Here is a 22,525-nt window from a genome sequence, read left to right as displayed (position 1 = left end):
ATGGAAAACTCTTAGCTTTTGTTTTTTAATGAAGAACGTTTTATGTATGAGTAGTGAGTTTCATATCCTGAAATACATCCTAAAATCTATGCAAATGGATCCAGTTAATTACTTTTCAGGGATGTTTAAGAATTTCTCAAAATATGGTTCATGGGCCAGCAGCCTCCCCATCACCTAGATTGTATGAGAATTGCAGATTCCCAGTCTCCTTCCCAGAACTACTGGGGAAAACTCTGGGTGTGGGGCCCAGTAATCTGTGTTTCACAACCCCTCCTAGTTAATCTGATTCGTGCTAAATGTTGAGACCCATGATTGCAGTGAAATAGTTGCATCTCTATCCTGCCCGCTAAACATTAGTCTCACCTTATTCTATGTGCTCATCACAGTGCTTGGACTATGATAGGTACACTCTCCTTTATTGTTTGATGAATAACTGATTTCACTCTTGCTCCCAAAAGTGGTAGCAAGTTTCTCAAATGTGGTCCTTAAAGCACGTGTATCATTTTAACACAGACTGTTTGTTAAAACTCCAATTTTAGGCCCCTCCATTCCACTACACACACAACTTTAGGATCCAAATGTCTGGGGAAGGGCCCAGAAATGCTTATTTTAAATAATTACTATCTTTCACTCTTTTCTTCTTAAACATTAACATTTTTATAGAATAATTAAGAAATACATCCACGTGGTACAACATTCAAGACATACAGATGAGGATTCAACGAAGAGTAAATCTTCCTGTCTCCCTATACCCATCTACCCAGGTCTCCTCCCACAATGCAAGTACAGTAAGCTGGGGGTGTTTGTTTATTTGTTTATGTATTTTTTTCAGATATTTTATATTTAAACAAGCAATCTTACACACATATACTATAAAAATGTATGGTCTTTCTGTCCCTGGAATTTTTTCTCTCAACTACATATCTGGAATATTCATTTTTGGGTGTTTTTTTGTTTGTTTGTTGTTTGTTTGTTTGTTTGTTTGACAGGGTCTTGGGGTCTTGCTCTGTCACCCAGTCTGGAGTGCAGTGGTGCAATCATGGCTCACTGCAGCCTTTACCTCCCGGACTGAAGTGATCTTCCCACCTCAGCCTCCCGAGTAGCTGGGGCTACAGGCAGGCACACCACCACGCTTGGCTAAATTTTCTTTTGTGTAGAGATGGGGTTTCACATGTTTCTCAGGCTGGTATCAAACTCCTGAGCTCAAGCGATCTGCCTGCGTCAGCCTCCCAAAGTGCTGGGATTACAGGCATGAGCCATGTGCATGGCCGAGAAATGTACATTTTAAACAAATTTGCCAAGTGATTCTTTTGCAAGCAGTTAAGAATTATGTTTTTGGATTTTTTGACAGAATGTGAAAGATGTGTTTCTGTAAGTTATGTATTCCTCAGATGGTTGTAGGTCAAATTTTTAGTTTCTCCTATATCTAGGGCTTCAAGTTGTGAATCAACGGTAATTGACTTAATGAGCTAATATTTAATTTATACTTATTCTTAGATTCTTATTTTGTGGATATCATATGTAGTAAAACCACTTAGGGGAAGAGATCAGGTCTTTTCTTTCTGTTCAAACCCAATGTTTTGTGGCACAGGGTTGGTGTCGAGGAAGTAACTGTTGAGTGAACGAGCCAGCATTTGGAATTCATGGCTGACCACCAGGAAGACTGACTGATTGTATGGGCCTATTGATTCTGATGGTATGGACACCTAGTAGACTCATAAGTACTGAAAGTATGGGGACTCATGAGGGAGACAAAGGATTTCTAAGTCTCTGTCCTGCTTCACACACTTCTCTCTTTCTAGGTGTGTAGAGCCTAAGACAATTCAGTGTAGTGTGGTTGGCAGTCAAGACCAGTAAGTCAGCAAACATGGCTATGCCTTCTGAAGGAGCTTCCTCGATATCCGGGCAGGTTACTTGTAATAAAGGAGATGCAGCAGCCAAACAAACAAAAACCAAAACCACCCTTCATTCAGCCAGTACCTCAGGGAAGAGACCAGTTCCACCTCCTACGAGACTTCTTGGAAGTTTCGCAGCTCTCCATCTTTCAGACGAAAGATTCAAATAAGTGAAATGTCTCATATTTCTTAATGTATGCAGATTATCATTCCTACTCATTCAGCAAGGCAAATCAAATGGAGGTTATAAAAAAGAATTTTTTTTTTTTTTCTGATACTTTACCCTCTCTAAAATACAAAGATTGAATTTAAAAGACCCTCAGTGAAACTTGAGAGTATCAACCCGGCCCTCCCAGCTCCTTTAAAGACAAGAACTAAATTTGGGTTATTAAAGAATAAATCTTCAAGTTGTAGTGTAAAGACAAGCGCCTGTTAGGCATAGAATTAAAGGGCCATGGAACTGTCAGAGAACTGAATCAAAGGATGCCTTTTCCAAGTTATCCCTTTTGCTAGGCATTCTGGAAGAGGTCTGCGCCTGGGGTAGCCCAGTTAGGTCTTGGAGGAGGGAACCAAGAGTACACCAAGCAGGTACCACATTCTTTTGCTGCTGTCTGGTTTACTGGTTTACAGGTCATCCTATCTATTCCAGTGCCTCCACCTGCAGGAATGCATTAACGATAAAATGCAGAGAGCAATCCCCACTGGTAGGATGACCCAGGAGTTTTAATAACAACGTGAACATTAAAAAACTTGGGAGAATGAAACCAATTTTAACATAATAGAAATCAAGTTTGTGAGAGTAGGAGTTGAAATTGTATTGTATTAAAGTGCTTTCTTTTAAAAAAGAAATCTCCAAAAACTTTCCATGGATGATTTCTAGTCCTCCACAAGGTCTTTGTTATGGAAAAGTTTCTGCTTTCCTCCATGATTGATTCCCAGAGTTTCACCTCTGTGCCTCACATTAATGTCTAACCTTCAGTACAATTCAATTCAATAGATATTTAATCATCACCTAGTGCAGCCAAGACACTATGGCAAGCACCTTGAAGATCCATAAAGGAGCAAGGCAAGAGACATAAAATATCAGAGAAGAAACGGGTTTTAGAAAACATTCATGAATTCCTTGAAATAAATATTGAAACACTACTATGTGCCAACCCTAGTATCTCCCTAGAAAACCAATGAGATAGCATTAAGCCAAGACAGGCAAGATCTCTTGTTGCCCTGACCCAGGGGTGCATCCTGGAATTATTCTGATCCAGTCACTCTTCATACAATCATGGGAATACAGGTAATTCTGATGTATGCCCTAGCTTAGAACCAGAGGTACAGCACCATTTTACTGTTATTAAGTTGATAAAACTAGGGATCAGAAATAAGTTGTGATGTCCTCAAGGACTATGTATTATTTAATGCCAAGTCACAGTAAGACCTTGAATTTCATACCACACCATGCCATGGCCTGGTTACAAGTCATGGACACAGGTGACCATAAAAATAGATCAAACCTGATGAGGGCTCTAGAAAAGGTCCAGAGTACATCAGGACATAGATAGAAACCACTGCTAGAGTAGTAATGAAAGATGCCAGTTGAAAGGACTTTGAGAAAAGTTTTGAAGGATGATAAGCCCCAGGCATGGATGGGGAATGGCTGGTGGGAAGAAGGAATTCTAAAAAGAGGGAAGAAAGGGATGCCAAGGAAGAACAAGACAGGTTATAAGAAAACTAAGTAGCTCAATTGGGTAGAACAATGTTCCAAAGTGTGAAATAAGAAAACTTTAGGTGGTGTCCAAAGAGAGCATTAAGTAATCTGGATTGACAGAGTGAGGAAGCTTGGCGAGTCAGGAAGGTGTTTCATGTAGTCTAGGCATATAAACTTTTCTTTGAAAAATTTTAATTTATGGAAAATAGGTTAGAGAAAAATATTAGGTAAATAGAGATGGTATGCAACTATGACAAAAATTAAGTATGAAAGAGATTGGGAAAGGAATAGCAGATGAGATTAAAAGATAGTCTGTGTACTGAATAATGCACTGAGTTTGGGCTTTGATTGGTAATCAGAAGTGAATTCTAAGGATGTTTTAAAGAATTGCCACAAGCAGCTATGGTTTAGGAAAATGACTTTGGATGCAGAATAGAGTACAAATAGAAGACATAGGCAGTAGAAAGGCCAAGATGACCATTGAGTCTGCAGTCATGGAAGAAGTAACAAGCATGTGGACTAGAATACTGACAACAGAGACAACAGAAATGTAAAAGGGTGTGTATAAGAAAAACATCAGTGAGCAGGAAACCATATGACCTTCATCAAAATGAAAAACTCTTCTGCTTCAAAGAGCACCATCAAAAAAGTGAAACTTACAGAATAGGAAAAAGCTTTGTAAATCATACATCTGATAAAGGACATACCTAAAATATATAATAAAGTCTTACAACTCAACAATAAGGAGACAAGTAACCTGATTAAAATTAGACAAAGGACCCAGGCACAGTGGCTCATGCCTGCAATCCCAACACTTTGGGAGGCTGAGGCAGATGGATCCTTTGAGGTCAGGAGTTCGAGACCAGCCTGGCCAACATGGCAAAACCCCATCTCTACTAAAAATACAAAAATTATCAGGGCTTGGTGGTACATGCCTGTAATTCCAGCTACTCAGGAGGCTGAGGCATGAGAATCACTTGAACCCGGGAGAGGGAGGTTGCAGTGACCCGAGATCACACCACTGCACTGCAGCCTGCGTGACAGAGAGAGATTTTGTCTCAAAAAATAATAATAAAAGTAAAAATATAGTAAAATTGAACAAAGGATATAAATAGGTAGGTGTTCAAATAAAGTTCTGCAAATAGCCAACAAGCACACAAAAAGTGCTAAGTATCGTATCATTAGACCTCAGGGAAATGCAAATCAAAACTGCATTGAGATACTGCTTCACACCCACCAGAATAGCTGGAATCAAAAAGACAGATAATAACAAGTGTTGGTGAGGATGTGGAGACATTGGAACCCATATAATACTGCTGGTAGGAATGTGAAATGGAGTGGTCATTTTGGAAACAGTCTGGCAGTTCTTCAGATGGTTAAACATGCAATTGCTATATGACCCAGTGAGTTCATTAGTAGGTGTATACCCAAGGGAAATAAAAATACATATTTATTCAAATGTTTGTTAGCCAATGTTTACAGTAGCATTATTTGTAATAGCCAAAAGAGGTGGAGATAACGCAAATGTCCATCAAGTGACTAAATGGGTAAATAAAATGTGGCATTTAATACAATGGAATATTATATTATTGTAAAAATGAATGGAGCAATATACGTATTACAACATAAATGAACCTTGAAAACCTTATGCTAAGTAAAAGAAGCCAGATACAAAAGACCACAGTTTATAAGATTCCATTTTTTCCCTTGAAGGCAAATCTATATAGAGAAAAAAGTAAGCTAGTTTAGGTCTGGTAAAGATGAGATCATGAAGGTTCATAGTTAAAGGGTGTGGGGTTTCTTTTTGAGGTGATGAAAATGTTTTTAAATTGACTGCTGGTGGTTGCATATATCTGTGAATATATCTTTAAATCATTGAAATGTACCCCTTACATTGGTGGATTATATGATATGTGAATTATATCTCAAGAAAGGTGTTTTAAAAAAATAAAAACGTCTCATTTGTGGCTGGATTTAATGGAACCCCCCATGGCTAACAAATTTGCAAGATTCAAAATTCACTACAGCAAGTCAAAGTAGCTCTAACTTAGATTATGCAGACCTTTCCGATTCAAGATGCCATGAGAGCACATAGTGGCAGCAAAAGGCTCTGTGGCTCTTGAACTAAATGTGTCAGTCTTTCCCTCCTTCCATCCACAAAGTTTAAATGAAAATTGTCTTTTCTGGGAACCTGCATAGCCAAAGCAAGACTAAGCAAAAAGAACAAATTGGGAGGCATCACATTACCCAACTTCAAACTATAGTATAAGGCCATAGTCACCAAAACAGCATGGTACTGGTATAAAAGTAGGCACATAGACCAGTGGAATGGAATTGAGAACCCAGAAATAAAGCCAAATGCTTACAGCCAACTGATCTTCCACAAAGCAAACAAAAACATCAAGTGGGGAAAGGACACCCTATTCAACAAATGGTGCTGGGATAATTGGCTAGCCACATGTAGAAGAAAAAAGCTGGATCCTCATCTCTCACTTTATACAAAAATCAACTCAAGATGGATCAAAGACTTAAATATAAGACTGAAAACATAAAGATTCTAGAAGATAACGTCAGAAAAACCCATCTAGACATTGGCTAAGGCAAAGACTTCATGACCAAGAACCCAAAAACAAATGTGACAAAAACAAAGATAAATAGATGGGACTTAATTAAACTAAAAAGCTTCTGCACAGAAAAAAAAAAATCAGCAGAGTAAACAGACAACCCACAGAGTGTGAGAAAATCTTCACAATCTATACATCCAGAATATCCAAGAAATTCAAACAAATCAGCAAGAAAAAAACAAACAACACCATAAAAAGATGGGCTAAGAACATGAACAGACAATTCTCAAAAGAAGAGATACAAATGGCCAACAAGCATATTTAAAAATGCTCAATATCATTAATTATCAGGGAAATACAAATCAAAACCACAATGTGATACCACTTTACTCCTGCAAGAGTGGCCATAACCAAAAAAAAAAAAAAAAAAAAAAAAAAAAGTAGAAGTTGGCATGGATGTGGTGAAAAGGGAACAATTTTACACTGCTGGTGAGAATGTAAACTAGTACAACCACTATGGAAAACAGTGTGGAGATTCCTTAAAGATATAAAAGTAGATCTACTGTTTGATCCTGCAATCCCACTACTGTGTATCTACCCAGAGGAAAAGAAGTCATTATATGAAAAAGATACTTGCACACGCATGTTTATAGCAGCACAATTCGCAGTTGAAAAAAATATGGAACCAGCCCAAATGCCCATCAATCAACGAGTGGATAAAGAAATTGTGGTATATAGATATACCATGGAATACTACTCAGTTATAAAAAGAAATGAAATAATGGGATTTGCAGCAATGTGGATGGATTTGGAGACCATTACTCTAAGTGAAGTAACTCAGGAATGAATGGAAAACCAAACATCATATGTTCTCACCCATAAGTGGGAGCTAGGCTATGAGGATGCAAAGGCATAAGAATGATACAATAGACTTCGGGGACTTGGGAGAAAGGATGGGGGGGTGAAGGATAAAAGACTACACATGGGGTACAGTGTACCCTGCTCGGGTGATGGGTGCATCAAAATCTCGGAAATCACCACTGAAGAACTTATTCATGTAACCAAGCACCACTTGTTCTCCCAAAACCTATTGAAACAAACAAACAAACAAACAAATAAATAAATAAATAAGAAAATTGTTTTCTCTGGTCATCTTCTTCTCATTCTCACTGTCAGTTTCCCAACTAGGAGAATGGAAGATCCAAGTTCTTCTCCCTGTACCCCCAAAAGGAAATCTTTGTGCATAGCAACTAACATATATAATTATCTGCCTAATCTACAAGAATGTGAACTACTGAAGAACAGAGGCTGCTTATTCCTTCTATTTTTCTGTTCTTAGCATAGGGTCAGGCACAGAACTGTGGCTCAATAGCTGGCAATTGATTGAAACAAAAAAAATAGATGAATAGTACCCCCCCAAAAAAAAAGAAAATGGGTGTGGCATGGAATGATAAAAATGTGGTTGATAATTCCAAGTTTAATAGCCAAGCAAATGCTAGATTTCTCTCTCTAAAAATTTTCAAGAGGGATTTTAACTATCTTTCCACAACCAAAATAGAGAGTAGAGTTCTTGCACAGTCAATGCCAAGAGGGTGTGGCAAACACCATTGAGTAATATAAGAAAAAATGGGAGGATAAGTAGAATATGTTAGCCTACCAAATATTTTAGGATCAGTAATTATGGAAAGTTCAATAGTGAAGTAGCAAAAAGTAGAGAAATAGAAAGTACATTCTGTTTTGATGCAGGAAAAGACTTAAACAACATTCATTTGCAGTGACATCTATCTAAAAGATGTTAGTTCTGTGTTGGTGTGTAAACTGTTGTGGGGAAATTACTTTATACCTCAAGTAGGTTCAGCCAAGAAAAAGAGAACTCACGATAGATATTAGAAGAGTTAAAAAATCAAGGGGAGAAATTTGCAAAAGGTAATCTGGAATTTGCAATTGCTAGAAACCAGCACCATCCCATGTGGTTGAGGGGGACACAGAGAGAAGGTGGTGTATATCTCTCATACACACACACACAGATATTATTTTACTTATCTGTATTTTCAAAATTTTCTGTAGTTAAAACACGTGATAAGAAAACGTGATAATAATTTTAAAAGACTAAAATTAATTTAGCAACAGAAACGGAAATGGTTTGTCTAGCTAAGGAACTCTTCCTTAAAGCAGTAAGATAGTCAGAAAATGTATTTATACATATTTTTAAAGAATTCTTTAGCTTTCTGTTTATTGTGTTCTGGGATGAATATTGACCCTTAGAATAATTTCAATTATGAAAGGAAGATTTTTCAACAAGTAACATTTCTGCATGTTTGTCCCAAACCGTATATTAAATCTGATTGACATGCTTTGGATTTGTGTCCCCACCCAAATCTCGCATCTGCTTGTAATCCTCAGTGTTGGAGGAGGGGCCTGGTGGGAGCTGATGTTCATGGGGACGAATTTCCCTCTTGCTGTTCTCTTGATAGTGAGAGAGTTCTCAAGAGATCTGGTTGTTTAAAAGTGAGCAGCACCTCCCCCATCTTTCTCTTTCTCTTGCTCTGGTCATGTAATGGGCCAGCTTCCCCTTTGCCTTCTGCCATGATTGTAAGTTTCCTGAGGCATCCCCAGAAGCAGAAGCCTAGGCAACCTGCAGATCTGTGAGCCAATTAAACTCTTTTCTTTATAAATTACCCAGTGTCAGGTATTTCTTTATAGCAGTGTGAGAAGTGACTAATATACCGATTATTAGAAGATTCATTTCTTTTTGTTCAGGTAAAATTCACATAACATAAAATTAACCATTTTAAAGCAAGCAATTCAGAGGTATTTAGTACATTTACAATGTTGCGCAACCAGCACTTCTTTTTTTCTAGTTCTGAATCATTTTCATCACCCCCAGAAGAGACCCCCATGTCCATTAAGTAATCACTCCCCATTTTTCCAACCCCCAAACTCCTGGAAACCACTAATATGCTTTCTATCTCTATGATTTTTATCAATTCTGTATGTTTCATATAAATGGAATCATAAAATATGTGAGACTTTTTGTCTTGCGTCTTTTACTTAACAAAATGTTTTTAAAGTTTATCCACGTTGTGGCATGTATCAGCCCTTTTTGTAGTTTTGATAGCTGAATAATCTTCCATTGTGCAGATACATTGCATTTTATTTAGCCGTTCATCTGTTGATGGACATTTGGGTGGTTTCTACCTTTAAGCCATTGTGAATCATGCAGTTATGAACAATCATATACAAGCATTTGTTTGAATACCTGTTTTCAATTCCTTGGGGTATATACCTAGGTCATATGGCTACTCTACGTTTAACTGCTTTTGAGGAACTGCCAAGCTTTTCCACAGCAGCTGCAGTATTTTACATTCCCAACAGCAATGTGAGTGGGTTCCAACTTTCTACTTTCTTATCAATGCTCATTATATATCCTTTTTGTTATTTTTTTACTCATATTTGTTTTTAGTATTTTTTATTTCTTCTAAATAAAACAGGATACATGTGCAGAACGTGCAGGTTTGTTACAAAGGTATAACATGGATGAAGCTGGAAGCCATCATCCTCAGCAAACTAACACAGAAACAGAAAACCAAACACCGTGTGTTCTCAGTCATTAGTAGGAGTGGAACACTGAGGACACATGGACACAGAGAGGGGAACAACACACACCAGGGCCTGTTGGGGAATAGGGGGTGAGGGGAGGGAACTTAGAGGACAGGTCAATAGGTGCAGCAAACCACCATGGCATAGACAACCTAATGTGTGTGAAGTAGTATCTTATTACAGTTTTTATTTTTATTTCCTAATGACTAATGCTGTTGAGCATCTTTCATGTGCTTGTTAGCATTTATCCTCTTTGGAGAAATATCTTTTTGATTCCTTTGCCCAATTTTCTAATTGGCTTGTTGTTGTTGAGTTTTAGGAATTCTTTATATATTCTGAAAACTAGATTTTACCTGATACATAATTTGCAAATACTTTCTCCCATTCTGTGAGTTGCCTTTTTACATTCTTGATAGTGTCTCTGATTCAAAAAATTTTAAATTTGGTGAGGTTCAACTTATCTATTTTTTGTTTCCTTCACTTGTGCTTTTGGTGTCATATACAAGAATCAACAGCCAAATTAAAGATCAAGAAAATTTACATCTGTTTTATCCTTAGTTTTATAGTTTTCACTCTTATGTTTAGGACTTTGATTTATCTAAATTAATTTTTGTATATGGTGTGAGGTAGGTGAAATCCATGGAAAGGGATGTTTGTTCAATTATTTAGGTCTTTCTAAATTTTTTCAGCAATGTGTGGTCATTTCCCATGTGTAATTCTTATATCTCCTTGATTAAATTTATTCTTATGTATTTTATTCTTTTTAATGCTACTGTAAATGGAATTTTTTCGTAGTTTTCTTTTTGGATTGTTTATTAATAGCATATAGAAATACAACTGAATTTTGTCCATTAGTATTGTATCCTAGAAATTTGCTGAATCCTACAAATTAGCTGAATTCATTTACTAACTTTAAAGGTTTTTAATAATAAATTATTTAGAATTTTCTGTGTATAAAATTATTTATCTGTGAATACAGATAGTTTCATTTCATCCTTCTGATTTGAATATCTTTTATTTCCTTTTCTTGCCTAATTTTTCTGGCTAGAATTTTAAATTTTAAATTAGAATGTTAAATAGCACTGGTGAGAGCAGGCATCCTTGTCTTATTCTTGACCTTAAAAAGCTTTCAGTCTTCCACGATTATAATGGGAAATGTGGGTTTTTCATAAATGTCCTTTATCAGATGGAGAAAGTTTTCTCTATTCTTAATCTTTTGAGTGTTTTTTATCATGAAAAGATGTTGGATTTTGTCAAATGCTTTTTTTTCTGCATTAATTGAGAGGATCATCTGTTTTTTCCCTGTATTCTCTTAATGCGATATATTACATTGATTAACTTTCATATGTTGAAGCACCATTACATCCCAGGGATAAATCCCATTTAGTTGTGATGTGCAATCATTTTAATAGCCACTGGATTTGAAAAGAATAATTCTTAAGTAATTAAATTAACCTAGTACATAATATAGCCACCAGTTAGATTCCTCATGGAGGGGACATGTGATGTAAGGAGAAAGGTTGCAGGAACAGGATTCAAATAAGTTACAGAGAAAGTGTAGAATTTCTTCTTATTGCATTGAAGAAACTCAGAAAAGACTCTGCAAAGACCTTGAATTGTTATAAAGAAAGGCCGTTAATAAAAGCTTTGACAGGCCAGGAGTGGTGGCTCATGCCTGTAATCCCAGCACTTTGGGAGGCTGAGGCCAGCCGATCACCTGAGGTCAGGAGTTTGAGACCAGCCTGGCCAACATAGTGAAACGCTGTCTCTATTAAAAATACAAAAATTAGCCAGGCATGGTGGTGGGTGCCTGTAATCCCAGCTACTCCGGAAACTGAAGTAGGAGAATCACTTGAACCTGGGAGCAAAACTCTGTCTCAAAAAAAAAGCTCTGACACGTGATGAAGCTTCAAAATTCCCAGTGAGCAGCATGGCCTAAACATCCATGGCATGGATGTCCTGAACAAGGTGTGTGCAACCGATTGTAATTAATCTGAAATAAATTGGTAAGTAATTACTATGTCTATAATTCTCTACACCCTTATGATTCATTTGTATTGCTGTTGTCTATTGCTGCCTAACAAACCACCCCAAAACTTAATATTAATTAATAGCTAATAATAAGAGTAATTATTTGATTATGTCTGGCAGTTTCCACAGGTCAGAAATTTGGAGAGGGTTTAGCAAAGCTGTTTCAGTCCAACAGTGGCTGGAAGTGAGGGCTGGAGCAGCAAGGAGCCGGCCAAGCCTCTCTCTCTATTTAGCCTGAGGGCTTCTCTATGTGCTTTTTCCACATGGACTACCTCGAGCTTCCTTACAGCACAGTGTCCTCAGAAGGATGAGACTCTAGCTCATAGATTTCATCCTCCAGGAGAGTCAGAAACTTGCAGACATGTTTTCAAACTGCCACAGTTTCCTTGCCTGATTGTTTTAATAATATGATAGTTAATTGACTAAAACGTTTAATTCCCCGATACTGAATGAAGCATGAGCTTTGTTAATTTGGCCTACGGAGCTCAGAGCAAGACAGAACTACTCACTCAGTGCGCAGCAAAATGCCCGAGAGGAAATGCTTAAGTTCTCGAGTCCTGTATTTGCACCAAAGTCTAAAGTGAGAATTTTACAAAATGTCACTACTCCCAATACAGATATATAAGACCTATCTTCCAGAAAACAATGTCCCATTTTTCTTTATGTGAGGTTTAAGAAAATATCATAAAACATCATAAAATCAAGACCCTACCGTACCGGTGGCTGACACTTATTTGCTATTTTCATTTGAATGAACCATTTCTCCTGTTCCACAAAGCACACACAAAACAGCTGGTTAGCCCTGAAATGAACATGATGGTACAAGAATGATGTTCTATGTGTGTGCTAAGGGAGGTCTCTCTGGATAAATAAAAGGTTGCTCATTTATTTATGATGCAAAAAATCCATTGTGCATTATTTGGCTCAAAGAATCATCAATTATTTATTCAGAACTCCCTGTCTCCAAGTACAGCTTTTTGTGTGCATGAGGGCATGTCTGTTTTTATTACTTCAAAACGTGTAATTTTCTTTTTGATTGTAGTAGATGCTCTGTCTCAAAGCATGTGGCATTGATGTAACCTGTATGTTTGATAAAGGATTTCTAGTTTATTATACCATTTTCATCTGAACCCTCAGTCACCCTGTAGTTAAACACCCAGGAATCATGACAGATGGATATAAGGAGTTCATTCATTCACTAGGATGCTCACTCCTTTTCTCCCTCTCCAAACAAAATTACTACATCACTAAACCATTAATTATATTCTGGAAGCAAACATCTTCTCAGGCATCATCGACTTCTCCTAACCCTAGGAAGGGCATAGTTAGAGCAATAGCATCCCTCAAATGTATTTTATAGCCCTTAAACTCTGACTTTCACTCACATTAATTCTAGATCCATCACATCACACTGCCAGATCAGACATCTGGTTTCTATGGTCTGTGTAGAAAATGAAAATAGTTGAAATAGAGATATCCATGGCCTACTGTGTAGGTTCTCCAGGGGACCGTTTCATCCCCTGAAACAGACACAGCTGCCACTCTTCCACAGCATTCAGATTGTTACCGAGAGAGGGTACTTGGTGTGGGACAGGTATTACTCCTTTTCTAGCAGGTGCTGTGGACTTTATTGATACAGAGTATGTGACGCTTTGCCTCATTTAAGGTTTGAGATGTTGGCTGGCAAAGACTGGAATCCAACACAGCTTTGCATGCCACTCACAAAAGACGAGCTCTTGGATTTCTTACCCAGCACCTTCAGGTGGCAGCCCACTCCTGGACCTCTCTCCTGGTTGGGGGGTCTCCAGGCATGGTATCTGTACAGGTGCAAGGCTCAGATTTCCCTTAGAATGAGCCACTGTGGGGACAGTGATTGACTAATGGCCTCTAGCTGACTCTCCTTTGGATGCACTGGGGCATTCCTGCTGGAGACCATGCTCTTCCCAAGCTGCTTCCTGCCCATGATGACTGAGCAGTGAAAGGAACTGGAGTCAGGCCAGTTCTGCCCCATGAGGAGCACCTCTAATAGGAAGCCTCTGCTCTGGGGCTCCCCACCAGAGAGACTTTCTTGGGATTGCCCTGCAGTTCGGGATGCTTTCTACCCAATCTTCCTTGCTTCTCCATTTCCTTTTGCAGATATCAGACCTGCATCATAATCTGAAGGCTCTTCTCACCTTCTTTTGCTCCTTCTCCCCTTTGGTTAAAAGATAAACAGTCATGTCCCCTGATGGATCCCTACCACTTCTAATTTCATCTAAGTGTCTGCTTTTTGGAGAAACTGAGCTGACATACTTGGTTTATAGTTTCCTTCTTTCTTCTTCTTCCATTCTTCTCATTCTCCTCTAGGTTCCTACCCACAAACTATGTTTGCCCACATAGTAGCTTTATTTTCTTTTTCCTTTTGTTTTTGGTGGCAGATCAGACAGAGATCAAGATCCCATTCAATCTGAGCCTAAATCATTAACAATCCCAAAACTAGTTGGTTGCCCAGTCTTCATTCTCTGTAGGATACGGTTGGTACCTCATCATCAAGGTGACCTACTCCTGCCTGCACCACTGATAGGACAGAGGGATCCTTCTAACTAGAACAGTGAAAATCAAGTTGAACTTTACAAAAAATAAGGGAAGCATTTCTACGCCTCTCTATTTGAGTTTTACTTAATCATGTTTTCTTCATCATATTGCCATCACCAGTGCCTGGCATAGTACTAACGTAGTTGTAATAATTATTGGATGAAGACTCCACAAAATGTCTTTCTGCTGTTTTCCCACCCATATGCCTCTTTCCACATCCCCACTATCACCTCCTGATAGCCAGTGGCTTCAGGATGATCTTAACTATTATGCCCAAATCAGAGCTCTCCCCACCAAAACTTATTCTTGGTTCTCATCTAAAATCCATGTTAAAACCCTTATTCCCTTAGTCCCCATTATGATTTCTTCCAGAAATCTGATTAAATTCATAAAGAGAGAAAGGAATTTCCATGGAAGTCAGGGTGCTGCCTTTAACTAGCTGTAGATTTTGGATAAGTAAGTCCACTTTTCTTGCCTTCAGTTTTTCTCATTCGTGTTAACTAGTTTATAGTGTCTACAAGTATTTTTCGGAGAAACGAATTTGGATTAACAATATATGAAGGGTTGAAAATTCTCTACATTTTCTGGGTTGTATAGCTTTTTAAAAGATGCTTACTAAATCAGATAAATCATTTATATTCAGATGGAAATAAAGAGTGTCAAATAGCATTAAAAATATTCTGGGAGGATTGGAAAGGGTGATTTTCCTGACGTCAAAGTATATTCACCTCTGTCCCACCATGCTCACTCACACACATCTCTCCAGAGTTACTGTCCTCACCTGTTCTGGAATAACAGGGCTAGAGTCTCACCGACACACTGGGCAACTTTGCTACATCCTAGATTAGACTGTAACCCTTTTAGTTGTTCATCAAGACATATAATGAATGTCCTGACAAGGAAAGACAACAAAACTGAGAAATAACATGTAAAGGATTTGAAATAGATGGCAAAACTTTGGTTATTTATGCTTAACCACTCCAAAGTTCTAGGAAAAATGATATCTGGCATAAGCCTTCACATTTTCTTTTTCCATCACTGGGACAAGGTCCTGGAATACACATAACTTGGAAAAATGCAAGACATCTCTTTGATCTAAGCCCCCTCCCCATGTGCTTCAAGTACTGTGATATAATAAGGCTACAGGCAACCTGGAAACACTCTGCAAATGTTTCCCAGTAAACAGTAAACATCCCGGTACTGTGATGGGATGTTTCTTCCATCTGAGAGACTGGAGGAAAAGTAAAGAGTTTATTTCTTTCCTGTCCAAAGTGTTTGGCAGGATCCTAATTTTTCAGGTCTTCTTTAGTTCCAGCATATAGCAATTATATGTCAGAACCCTTCCCCCAAATATCCCCATGGGACCCTTGCAGTCACAGCGCCCGCAGCTTCATAACAGATGACAGATTGTGGGAAGCTTGTCATATCCATCTGATCAAAACAGTAGGTAAAGAAAGATAATACCTTGAAGTATTAGCCAAAGATCTCCCCTCACTTTTCTTCACCCTGTGCCAGTTCTCCTGACCCAGGCAGCTAGAAAATTTCACTCTCACATCTTAGAGCAGGAATATATTTCAGCAGCTATGCCAAAAGGAAGAAGCATTGAGTCAGCTTTGGATCCAAATTTGTTTTTGAAACTCCTGGCAGAAACAAAGGCTTGTAGGAAAAGACTTTTAAGTCACATGAACTGAACATTATAGTTTCAAGGGCATCCATAGCTCAGCAAATGTTTTCATGAACACTGAAATGAGACAGGAAATGAAGAGTTGAGTTATCTTGCTCATGAACTAGATTTTGTAGGCTGGGAGGAGAGCAGAGAATTAAAGAAGAGGACAGAAGTTGGAGGCTGGTTCCCCCTACCCACCTGGTCCTGAGATGCGGATAGCGTAACAACCCCAGGGGGGTCAGGAGAAGTAAGCCAGTGCCAACTAGATATTTCTTCCCTGCAGATCTTGGGGAGGTAAAAAGCTTGCTTCCTAGTGCCCAGCACAGTATGGGAGCTACAGTAGAAATGACTGTGACGGATGTCTTCAGCACTCAGAGTCCTTGCAACTTAGGAATAGCACAGGACAGTGGCTATTTACCCTGCACCCTTCTCTACTGAAAAAATATGAAAATGCTAAATGAGAGCCAGACTTAGAGAGGCCTTTTAGCTGGGACAAGGATGAAACAACAAGTCAGATGGTCAAATAACTGAAGAAATCATGGGAATAATTCTCATATATAATAGCTCATGGGAATAAGAATTGATACCAGCACTGACTGACACAACCTAGGAACAGATATTTTACCTCCAATATGCACACACACTCACACACACTCACAAATGTGCACACACACCTTCTTGGGCACCTGGCAAAAAACTTAGGCACCATGCTGTAAGAATTAGAAGAAGCCTAAGATCCACACATTCAACAACTTGCTTATTAAGTTCTATTCATTATTGCTTCTGGCTTCTGGGGGACACTGCAGTGTACAAGAAATTTAGTTTCCACCACTCGGGGGCATAGGATTTTCATAGAGAAAATAAGATTAGCTGTAGAAAATAAAGTCACATTTCTTGCTAAGGTGAGTTTGTGGCCTGGGATTAGAATTCATTCATTTGGGATCTAGAGGTGTGAAAGGAGTCAAGAGAAGCAACGAGAAAGACATTCACATTTTACTCTGTTTTCCCTGTTTTGGGGGCTAATTTTTCCCACCTGATGTGCAATATGTTTCCCCTCTCTTAGTTGGGCATCCATAGCCAACTTGCTAGTAGTTCAACCTTAGAGCAAGAAAGAAGGAAAATTGTGGAGAGCTTGATAGGTGACTTGGAATAAAGGTAGAAGCCATGGGATTAAGTTAGATTTTTCTTAAGCCAAGACTCTTGATCTTGCCACTTGGCTAAATGCTTGTTTTAGTGTACAGTTTGTATTGGTCTTTCCAGAAGGACCTGTCTTCTGGCCCCAATGCTGCTGTTGTAAATGGCCAGGCTCCAGCTCCTACACTACTAGCTGCCCCAGTTACTACATCCCTGAGGCTGATGGAGTACCAACAACTCTGTTTTGATGGAAACCACATGTTTGTAATTTGATGTCAGTGTCAGACAGCAAGGAATGGAGTAGAAGCTATGGCTCCTTGTTCCAAAGAGTATTTGCTTGCCTTAGGCTTATAAAGATCAGTCCCACAGGCTGCCAGGATTACTTACTCCTGAACTCTATACGCATATCCTTTTTGCTAAGACTTGCAATTGGTCTTGGTGCTTCCAGACAAAGAGTCAGGGTAGTCATCTCAGAGCTGAAATAGTTCATGCATCATGTCACCCACCCCAACATTTTACCCTACCGGGAAATGGTTCACCTAGAAGGCATTGAGGATAAATCTGGGCTTTATTCATTATAGTTGTGGAAAATATTAGTCGTGAAACCCCAAAGTCACTCCAAGTGCCGGTGGCTGATTATAAACAAAGAGGAGGGCCTGAGATGGGCAGAGCTGAGGGCCAGGACCACCATCTCAGGCCTGAGCTCAGGAGGGGCATAAAGACTCCTATTGTTTGCACGGAGCCTCTTTGATGCTCATTCAGGAAGCCCCCTTCCCAAACAGTCGCCTCTGCCAGTCCTTGGGGACCTGGGGAATACGTTCGCCTGGCCTTTGGTCTGTGTGTTTAGACTCATGCCACACCGAATTTCATCTGGGAGGAAAAGCTGTTTCAGATGACCATGAATAGCAGCTTTCATCAGCTGTCACTTTCCATTACGGCCAGCATAACATGGAAATGTACTAGAGGCTGTTAGAGCCCTGGAATGGGAGCAGCCCCTTCTATTCTGAACGTTTATTGACTTCCTTTGTCCTTGTGAAAAAGTTAATCGGGCCATTGGCTTTTTTCCTCCTCTTGCCTGGATTTATCTGCCTTTTTGGGTCAGAAAATGGGAGTGCCATGAGCCAGAGCTGGGTGGGAAGAAGATGCCTGTCTAGATTATTCCTCGAGCTTCATCTCAGTGGTCTTTCCCTTGGAGCAATCAACTGTGTGCCTCAGCTTCCTCATGTGGACTTGGCCTCAAAGAAACAGGATATATTTTCTGTATTAGAAGAAATGGAATAATGCTCCTTTGGGCAGGTGTTCTGTGTTCTATCTGTTGTTAGGAGTTGTGGTGGACTGACTTCAGTGGCATTTGGTTAACCAGCTCCCCAAAAACAAAACAAAACAAAAAACGAAAACCCCAAAGAACCAGGTCATATTCATAGTGTTTGCCAATTCCCATGGTTTACATACTCCCACTGTGGTAGTTCTCAGGACCCCAGCATAATATCACTGAATGTGGAATCCATGAAGTTGGGAGGAGATGCAAACAACTGTCTATACTGAGACCAGTGGGAATCAGCTGTGTCACACCATTGGCTCACAGGCTTGTTGGTTGATTTTACAAAGCTGTAATAGGTGTGGTTACAGAACTTCTTATTAACCTGTATTCCTGAAGCCAGCATGGATAGTAAAAAGGTTTCTGATCCAACTGATGGAAGGAAGTACAGGGGAGGGGTGTGGCGGTGGGTTGTAGCCTGAGCTAGATGGTATAACGTGCTTTAAGCTCCAGATTAAGACCAAATAGTTAAGAAGAACCATTCATTGGCCACTCAAGATGTTGAAGCAGGCAATGGGAACAGCGCTCCTGTCTTGATCCTCAAAATCCTTCTAAAGTGAGTCCAGATTGTAAGGAAAAGCAGAATGGGGAACCAAATCTTATTTATTCAGCCCTGTTAGAAATCATCAGATTCTATTATGCTGGGCAGGCAAGAGAGGGAATCTGATCTGGTTTGACTGTGTCCCCACCCAAATCCCATTTTGAATTCTCGCGTGTTGTGTGAGGGACCTGGCGGGAAGTGATTGAATTATTGGGGTGGGTCTTTCCTGTGCCATTCTCATGATAGTGAATGAGTCTCACAAGATCTGATGGTTTTAAAAATGGGAATGGGAGTCTCCCTGCACAAACTCTCTTTGCCTGCTGCCATCCATGTGAGATGTGACTTTCTCCTCCTTTCCTACCACCATGATTGTGAGTTTTCCCCAGCCACGGGGAACTGTAAGTCCATTAAACCTCTTTCTGTTGTAAATTTTCCAGTCTCAGGTGCATCTTTATCAGCATTGTGAAAATGAACTAATACAGAATCTAACTACCTTTGGGGGAGAAAAAAAAATGATCCTCACCAGTTATTTTCTATGTAAGTTGCTTTGGCTAAAATAAACTTGCATGAAGCCAACTCTACTCCCCCAATCACTGATCAGAGTTTGTTTAAGGACTGTTTAAAGGTTTGTTTAAGAATTGGTGCTTGATTCAAAAAGCAACTGCATAGGGGCTGGGACGATGGAAGTCAATGGACTTTGAGGTAATTTGAGGCTGACAGTTTCCAATAGGGTCACTATACTTCATGATGGCAAAATGACCCAATGGGGACCCTTTGTTGGAAAACATAAATGCGAGGTAAACACAGAAGAGTTTAGTCGTTTGCCCTCAGTCGGTTCTCTGTGAGGTATGAAAAGCTGCTTTGCTGCTTCTTTGTGAAATATAAGGACATCCAGTGCAGTAACAGCTGGGCCCTACTCTCCCTCCTCTATATCCTTCATCACAGTACCCATGTCTGTCTCTGTTTCCATCCCACAGTAAAACCTGTCCAGCCCTGAAAAAAAAAATAAGTTACAATCTAGGAATATAAAACTTGTCTATAAATAACAACGGACAATTTGAAATGTTATGAAAGGGCACAGATAAAGAGCTATGGGAAGAAGAGGAGATCACTTGAAGTTATGGAGTGATTGGAGAATAGGTTATGATAGACACAGTGTTGGAATTGGGCCTTGAAAGAGTCACAGTACGAAGAGCGGTGGAGACATTAGGAGGTGGGAGAATGGAAAAATATCGCAGAAAAGAGGCACCAGTGTATTGCAGTCAGGGAGGAATGACCCTCAGGTAGAGAGTAGGAGAGAAAGAAAGGAGTCGCAGAAAATAACATCTTAAAATAATAATAATTCAGACTTGGCACAGTGGCTTACACCTGTAATCCCACCACTTTAGGAGGCTGAGGCGGGTGGATCACCTGAGGTCGGGAGTTCGAGACCAGCCTGACCAACATGGAGAAACCCCATCTCTACTAAAAATACTAAATTAGCCAGGCGTGGTGGTGCATGCCTGTAATCCCAGCTACTTGGGAGGCTGAGGCAGGAAAATCGCTTGAACCCAGGAGGCGGAGGTTGCAGTGAGCTGAGATCATGCCATTGCACTCCAGCCTGGGCGACAAGAGCGAAACTCCATCTCAAATAATAATAATAATAATAATTCAGACTGGATCATGGGAAAAATTTAAATGGTAGACTGAGAGGCTGGACTTCACAATGTAAATAGTGAGCTAAGGAAAATGTTTGACCAGGCAGGAGACTCCAAGAATTTCTGGAAGATTATTGTGGTGACAGTGTGAAGTCAGGAACAAAAAGGAAACAAGATCCCACCTCACTGATACATCCAGATAAATAATCCAACATTGAAACTTGTTTTCTGATCGGGATGCCATTTGTGTTAAAAGACGACAACTGATACGCTATCTGGCATCAATGAAAAGGTATGAGAGATCTCAGAGCCAGCTCTGGAGGTAACTTACTTCTGCCAGGATATTCTGCCAAGGCTTGGGTCACTGCCACAGGTGAAAGGCGATTCCTACCTAGGCTTACTGCACACAACAGTATGAACGAGGTATGAACAGTTAAAGAAAGGGGAGAGAATAGGATTCACTCATTACATTTTTCTTTTGGATTTCTCTATAAAAGTGGAGTCTATAGAAAATGGCATCAATTCCATTACAAAGCTACTCTCAACAAGAACAAGGTTAGAAGGAAATGGAATAGATTCATCACGGTTGTTGGACAAAATAAGTATAAAATCATCTTAGCGCTATGCTTAGCATGTAGTAACTGCTCATAAATGCTTCACTGATATGACTTGTCTTTGAAACTCTCAAGTACAGAGTCCATAGTGGTTATGTTCCTTCATATCCAAGAGGCGGTAGAGGCTTGGCTAAGAATGAAGGTTCTGAAACCATCCTGTCTACTTTGCAATTAGGCTCCATCACTTGCCTCCTTTGTAATTTTATGTGAGCACTTGGCTAACTCATGCCTCAGTTTCCTTTTCCATAAGTGATGTTCACAAGGGACGGACCACAAAATGTTGTTGGGAATACTAAGGAAATCAATACATTAACTTAGAATAGTACTTAAACCATCACAAGAACCCAATAGATATTAGACAGGACTACCTATCAACTTCTCTTTGCTGAACGCTTACCTTGGTCTTAATCAGATATCATCCTCTGGCATCCAGACCAAAGCCAACACATGTTCATGCTTCTGGAATATACCTGTAGTGTTGTGTTCCCTGCTGCTTGTCAGAGATGTGGTCTTAATTAAGCCCATTTCAGTCTGTGAACTCCCTGTCAGAGTCTTTCTTGGGTGGCTTTCCAGAGTCTTTAAGTTCTCCTGAATGGCTCTGGATCCTCCCCAGCCTGCCCTTTTCTGTCCGTCTCATGCCAGGCCCAGCGCTGTCCCTGGAAGGATGTGAAGATGGAGTGGGAAAGCACTTGGCAATGGATTGTTCAGCAGCAGCATAAAGCCTTCTTTCCTCCTGGAACTCGCTTCCCTCATTGTCTAACTGGGCCCTTTAAAGTGGCCAGGTCTTTTTAAAAATTTTAACATTCTTAGATCACCACCAACTTCTTTAACTGTTTCTTAAGCAAAACTATAAAAAATGCTTCATTTTGTGCTGGTGGGTGCTAGTAAGAAATGTGACGGGATATACTCAGGTCTGTGCCACACACTCCATTACTACTTACTGGCCCAACAACATGAATTTGGATATTTGGAACTCTTTCCCCACTCCTAGTTCATGCCATTTCTTATTTCGGAGCTGATTTTATTCCAAGATACTATATTTTCCTTCCTTCCTATATATATATATATGAAGTATATACATATATAGGAAGTATATATATATACTTGTATATATATAGAAGTATATACATATACTTGTGTATATATATAGGAAGAATATACATATACTTGTGTATATATATAGGAAGGATATACATATACTTGTGTATATATATAGGAAGGATATACATATACTTGTGTATATATATAG

Source organism: Pan troglodytes, chromosome 19, assembly GCF_028858775.2.
Source record: "Pan troglodytes isolate AG18354 chromosome 19, NHGRI_mPanTro3-v2.0_pri, whole genome shotgun sequence".
In the NCBI taxonomy this organism is placed as follows: Eukaryota; Metazoa; Chordata; class Mammalia; order Primates; family Hominidae; genus Pan; species Pan troglodytes.
The sequence above is the reverse complement of the archived record's forward strand: the minus strand, read 5'-3'. Positions refer to the sequence as shown.